Genomic DNA, 6,868 nt, shown 5'->3' with positions numbered 1-6,868 from the left:
TAATAAGAAGGAGAACCTCTCAGATTCCTCCTCTCCCTACTTCCAGAACCCAAAGAATATTCCAGAAAACAGGTCCAGAGTGAGGGGAAGAGATGGATGAATCTGAAAGTTCATATCTTCATACCACAGAGACTCCTGGGTCAGGGGATGACCTGGGCCTGTGGGAACAATAGCCTAAAGGCCACCTGCTGCTGTAACTGACAGGGTCATCCCTGGGAGAATAGACAAAAACTCATACACAAGAGCAAGAACAGGCCTGATGATCTAGAGAAACAATTAAAAAACAAAAAACAAAAAACAAAATGGGGGCTGTGGTGTGACCCAGGCCTGAAGTGAGACTGATCCAGTCCACAGGAATTTTTGCTGCACAAGTTCCTGGTGACAGGTAACATCTAAGTCCATGTGATCACAGGTCCTGGTAGATAAGCGTCCACACAAAGGGCAAGGACACGGAGTGTAGAGATCACTCAGCTGAGGGGGGAGCACTTAACGCCCATGATGCACTGAGCACAGACTGGGAACAGATCCTGTCGCCACTTGGCTCCTCACAGCCTACTCCTGTCCCACCTGCAACAGACTCAGCATAGCAAACACATGGATTCTGGAAGGTTCTCAGTGTTTCCATTTATTTGTTGTCTCAAGTTTATAAATCTCCTCTTTTATTACCTCATCAACCGCACATGGCAAGAATTAGGAAACACAACTCATATCTGCATTCTCATTTTCAATAGGGAAGGAAGTCATTTGTACTCAGCCCAACATGAAATAAAGACAGGGATGGAGATGGTCCAGCCCTGCCTCTGCTGGAACAGGAAAGCACATTTAAGAAGAGAACGCAGATCAGTATGGGGAGGGGTCTGGTGGGCAGGGTGGGCCAGTCTCCCCACCTCCTCATGTTTTGCTCACAGGAACACAGACACATCTGACATCTCTGCACAAAGAGAAGTAAGGGGTTGCTGATGTCACCAAGTGGGAGTGTGAACACATCTTGCATTGCTCATCCCCGACAAGGCAGCTGGCCTCACACTCTCAAAAAAAAAAATGTACAAATTTAGGTCAATCACATAAGTGATCAACAGCTTTCCACATGCTCAAAGTGTCCCTAGTGACCCGATTCCTATGCACTGCTGGGTCTCCAAGGTCTCACCTTTAGGAGCCATGAGAGACACATCAGAGCCCTGGGCATTGTCATCACCTAGGGGAGAACAAACAGGATGTGGTCAGAGCCCAGAGGAGAGGTGACTAAAGGAGGAGCTATGGGTGGGTGAGCTCCTCATGGGGTCCTGTCTATACTAGGGTCTCAGGGATCACCCCTCCATACTTACATCATGCTTGAGACTAGCCTGGTCCTTTTCCTCCTGAAGGAAGAAAATATCATGTTAGAAGCTATGACAGGACTGGGCCATGAGATCCTAATGGAAGCTCTTAGTCCTGATTCAAAACGAACTTTGAGAATTGTGACTGAAGACCTAGAACAGGATCAGGAAACATGAAGAATGAGTTGTGGGGTCACTGGCCCACCTGACTTACAAGAGGTCTGTCCTCAGCAGGATCCTTCCTCTCTGTCCTGTGCCCACTGGGCATCAGGTCCCCATCACCAGAATTAACAGGAAGAAAATGTGTCTTTCATTTTCACAAGTGTTTCTACAGAGTGAGTGTTAGTGATCAGTTCCACAGTGTCCAAGTACATGTGTGAGGATGGTACTTTCCAGTTACAAGGCAGGACAGTCTGCTACCTAGGAAACCCCCAGTGGGACAAGAAACCTCAGATCCCCCCACTCCATTCCTTACCCGAGAGCTTCTTCCTCCAGATCACAGCTCCAAACGTCACAGTGACCATGAGGAGAGTCAGACCAGCAATGATCCATGTGATGGGGGTGGTAGGAGGAGGTGGCTCTGGAAAGGGAAGGGATGATGAGAGCCCCAGACCTCTGGTTTGAGTCCTGACCCTGCTGAAATTCTCCAGAAAGCCTTCTGCTTTCCCTGAGAAGAGGCTCTACCCCAAACCCTCCTTACCCCATCTCAAGATGATGGGTTCGGGCAGCAGCACATAGCATGTGTATCTCTGCTCTGCTCCAGAAGGTACCACCATAGCTGCCCACTTCTGGAAGGTTCCATCTTCTATAGGCCTGGTCTCCACAAGTTCTGTGTCCTGGGTCAGGTCCTCCCCCTTGCACTGCCAGGTCAGGGTAATCTCTGCAGGGTAGAAGGCTAGAGCCCAGAACCTCAAGGTGAAGTAATGGTCAGAGATGGGATGGCAGGTCACGTGTGTGTTGGGGGGTTCTGGGGAAGAAAAATCAGAAAATCCACACTTTGCTTTACCTTTATAGCCTATTGAAATGGCATTTATGTGACCATCTGGAAGTGGACCCAGCAGTTTCTCTGGATGGAAGATGTGTAAAGCTTCAAAGCCCAGTCACCAACCTAGCTTTTTATTTATTTATTTGTTTTCTTTTTAGTTTTATTTTTTAAATTAACATATAGTGTATTATTTGCCCCAGGGGAACAGGTCTGTGAATCATCAGGCTTACACATTTCACAGCACTCATCATAGCATATACCCTCCCCATTGTCCATAACCCAGCCACCCTATCCCTACCCCACTACCCCCCAGCAACCCTCAGTTTGTTTCATGAGATCAAGAGTCTCTCATGGTTTGTCTCCCTCCTTATCCTATCTTGTTTCATTTTTCCCTTCCTACCCCCCACAACCCACAGCCCTGCCTCTCAAATTCTTCATATCAGAGAGATCATATGATAATTGTCTTTCTCTGATTGACTCATTTCGCTCAGCCTAATACCCTCTAGTTCCATCCACGTCCTTGCAAATGGCAAGATTTCTTTTTTTTGATGGCTGCATAGTATTCCATTGTATATATATACCATATCTTCTTTATCCATCCATCTGTTGATGGACATTTAGGTTCTTTCCATAGTTTGGCTATTGTGGACATTGTTGCTATAAACATTTGGGTGCACGCATGCCCCTTTGGATCACTACATTTGAAGATTATTTATTTATTTATTTGACAGAGAGAGAGATCACAAGTAGATAGAGAGGCAGGCAGAGAGAGAGAGAGAGAGAGGGAAGCAGGCTCCCTGCTGAGCAGAGAGCCCGACGCAGGACTCGATCCCAGGACCCTGAGATCATGACCTGAGCTAAAGGCAGCAGCCTAACCCACTGAGCCACCCAGGCGCCCATGGATCACTACATTTGTATTTTTAGGGTAAATACCCAGTAGTGGGATTGCTGGGTCATAGGGTAGCTCTATTTTCAACTTTTTTTCTTTAAAGAATTTATTTATTCATTTGACAGACAGAGATCACAAGCAGGCAGAAAGGCAGACAGAGAGAGAGGAAGGGAAGCAGGCTCCCCGCGGAGCAGAGACCACAATGGGGGGCTGGATCCCAGGACCCCGAGACCATGACCTGAGCGTAAGGCAGAGGCTTCAACCCACTGAGCCACCCAGGCGCCCCTATTTTCAACTTTTTGAGGACTCTCCATACTGTTTTCCAGCGTAGCTTGCCCAACCTAGCCTTGGTGATCTCCTAATTCAGAGGTCCTAGAAGCAGGGACAGAGCCCAGGGTAGGAGGAATCTGTAGGTCTAAGTGAGAGAGCACACTAATGATCCTGACTGCAATAGAGAGTGAATGAGTCAGAAAACCTCGAGTCAGAACTCAAAGATGTTCTCACTGGAGAAAAAGGCCTTGAGAGAGAAAGTCAGGGTTTCCAAGGTGGCTGTCAGGGTCAAAGGGAACCACTGATGGATTATTACAGGAATGGTCTCCACCTGCCTCCTGGGAGAGACTGGATTCCTCAATTGTCCTTAAAAGAAAATTGGCCTTTGGGTGAGTCACTCTTTAGTAGGAACCTGAACACCCAGGCGGAGGGCTCGGTCTCCCCACCCGCGGATCTCCCACAGGAGATCCCACCGATCTCCCCACCCGTTGAAGAGCGGTGTTCTGCCACTGAGCCCATTTTCCCTTCCTGGTGGGAAGCCAGTCCCAGGGAGGGGAGATCAGGGAGGCCCTGTTGGCCCTGGTACTTGAGCGCAGCAGCGTCTCCTTCCCGTTCTCCAGGTGCCTCCGGAGCCACTCCACGCACGTGACCTCCAGGTAGTTCCTTTCATGATCTGCCTCACAGGCCGCCTCCCAATTGCGGTGGTCGCGGTGGGTGACCTGTGCCTCCCTGTCCGCCGCAGTCCAGGAGCGCAGGTCCTCGTTCAGGGCGAGGTAATCCGCGCCGTCGTAGGCGTCCTGACTGTACCTGCGGAGGAGATGCCCGTCGGGCCCCACGTCACAGCCATACATGCTCTGGATGGTGTGAGACCCTGGTCCCACCCGACAGGCAGGGGGTTAAGTCCACACAGAAAGTAAAACCGCCTAAAAGTTCCCGCGGGTTCTTCCGGCTTAAGGATGGGGGGACAGGGGTGGGGATGCGGGAAGGGTCCCTTATACTCGGGGTGACACTCAGACCCGGACACTCGGGCTACCCTGTGGGGATCAGAGTTGTGACCTGGACCCGGGCTCTGTCGCTCACCGGCCTCGCTCTGGTTGTAGTAGCCCCGCAGGGTGTTCAGGTTCACTCGGTAAGTCTGTGCGGCGTCCTTGAGGTTCCCGGTCTCCTGGTCCCAAAACTCCGGCCCCTCCTGCTCCACCCACGGCGCCCCCGCGGCTCCATCCTCAGACTGGCAAAGTCGCTGTCGAACCGCAGGAAGTGCGTGTCTTCCACATAGCCAAAGGCTATGAAGCGGGGCTCCCCGCGGCCGGGGCGGGACACGCGGGTGTAGAAATACCTCAGGTAGTGGGAGCCTGCGGGCGCGGAGGGGCTGAGACCCCGCCCGACCCTTCTCCCGGCGCGGGGCCCAGATGAAGGCGGCGGGGAGGGCAGGGGAAGGGGGCACCGCACTCCCGACAGGGCCCTGGTGCCTGAGAAGCTGACCCAGGGACCTCGGACTTTGCCGCGACCCCTCACCTACTGCACAAAGCGCTCTTTGTCATACCGTCCCCCAGAGCAGTGGCCCAGGACCTGAGTCAGTGATTCTCAAACATTCTGTTCACAGGGTATCTGCACAGTCTCACAGATGACTGAGGATCCCAAGGATCATTTTGTGTCTGTGGGTTATCTCTATCAGTATTTACCGTAGTAGGAATAAAAGAGGTTTAAAAATTCATTAATTCATTTAGCATCATATTAATAATCCATGGCATGAAAATAGAAATATTGTTTTTATGAAAAATAACTATGCAAATAAACAGCATAGTGAGAAGGGTGATACTGCATTTCACATTTCTTGTCTGTCTCCTTAGAGGACCCGTGGATGTTCAGATTTGCTTCTGCATGTAATTTGTGGTTTTGGTTGAAGTCTATGAAAAAATGTACAACCTTGCATATTAATGGGAGAAGAGTATGCTTCATGACCTCTTCAGATAATTATGTATATGCGTCTTAGATACTATATTAAAACGACACAAGGTGTACTTTCTCTAAGGTTACTGGCAAAGTGGCACCTGAAACAGCATCATCGACTCTGTCCTCTGTTGCATTAAAATCCACAGGCTCATCTCGCACACTGAATGGATCTTGTTCTAATGCATTATTTTTAAAAAGAAGTGTGTTGGTTCACTAAGTTGCATAGGTTTTCCACTGTTGATTAGACTGGAAGTGAATTATCAAAAAGTCATATTTGTTTTAATATTACCACAGATCCCAACAGAAAAGTTTGTCAGTACTAAGAAGCTGTAAAATTTATTGGTGGATCACAAGTTTTCCAAAATTCTGAATTTCTCTTGAGAGTTTACCTTTTATCAAGGCAACAAGTACTGTCAGCTGTCATATGTGAGTTGATTTTCATGAAATGATGGGTTCATGTTTATTTTTCAGAAACTGTCGGTCAAATAACCTAGTGTAAATAATCCAAGATTCTGTGTCATTCATTCTTTCAGGTAAAAATGGCATTCTGCAAAAAGAAGAAAAAGACCAGTTAAGTTCATACAAATTATTTTCTTCGGGGCTTATGCATGTAACGGAAGTGCTGTGTATCCCATGTATGAGAAGTTTAAAAATGGGGATTTGAGAATAATTAATGAAGATAATATTTTTTAATGCTTTAACCAGGATATTTTAGTGTGATACTAGTTTTGTTTGGTTGTGTTTTTGTTTTTGAGCCATTTTATTTGCACATAGGTATTACGTCCCTAGAAAAGGGATCTCAGGATTTTCCCTCCTGAGTGTTTTCATCTTGCTTCTTCATGGTTCATGAAGCCAGCTGAGGTTGTCAGGACAATGAAACCAAACTGAGAGGATGGGAGCAGGTTATTCTGCCATTTTTCTAGATCTTTGAATTGTACACTAAATCTGGGGTTGATAACTCCACACAGGTTTAACCTGCCCGTGAGATTCACAACAATGTTCTCAGCTTGGTGATCAGCAGTGATTTCAAATTCCTGCTTCGTTATCACAGTTAGAAATGGGATGTTGACTTTGGAGTATGGCCTAAGAAGACCCACCTTTGCCTCTCTTCTAGGCACTGCTAATGATCTTGAGAGCATCTGCAAAGATATTCCTGTATCTGTTAAGGTGGATCAGAAAGATGGCCAAAAGAGTGTTTTTGTTTTTTTGTGAATATAAGTAGTGATGAAGAATATCAACTATTACTATTTGCACCTATATCCTCCATTCTTGCTAAGTTTTACCTCAGTGCTAATGTCAACGTGGTGAAAAGGCAAATAGTATCTAAGTGATGTTGTGAAAATAGTTTAACCTCATGGATTCTGTGAAAGGGCCTCAGTGATGTCAGCTGCTCCTTAGGCCACACTTTGAGAACAGCTGCTCTGTAGAACCCTGAGAGAGTCTCCTGCTGGTCCT

At 47.7% G+C, this 6,868-nt stretch overlaps 1 pseudogene; it reads right to left on the bottom strand.

The window, feature by feature from the left end:
• Positions 1–902: 902 nt before the first annotated feature.
• LOC131834707 (DLA class I histocompatibility antigen, A9/A9 alpha chain-like) lies at positions 903–5,565 on the bottom strand (annotated as a pseudogene).
• Positions 5,566–6,868: the final 1,303 nt, after the last annotated feature.

This window comes from Mustela lutreola, chromosome 6 (genome assembly GCF_030435805.1).
Source record: "Mustela lutreola isolate mMusLut2 chromosome 6, mMusLut2.pri, whole genome shotgun sequence".
Taxonomy (NCBI): Eukaryota; Metazoa; Chordata; class Mammalia; order Carnivora; family Mustelidae; genus Mustela; species Mustela lutreola.
The sequence above is the reverse complement of the archived record's forward strand: the minus strand, read 5'-3'. Positions and strand labels throughout refer to the sequence as shown.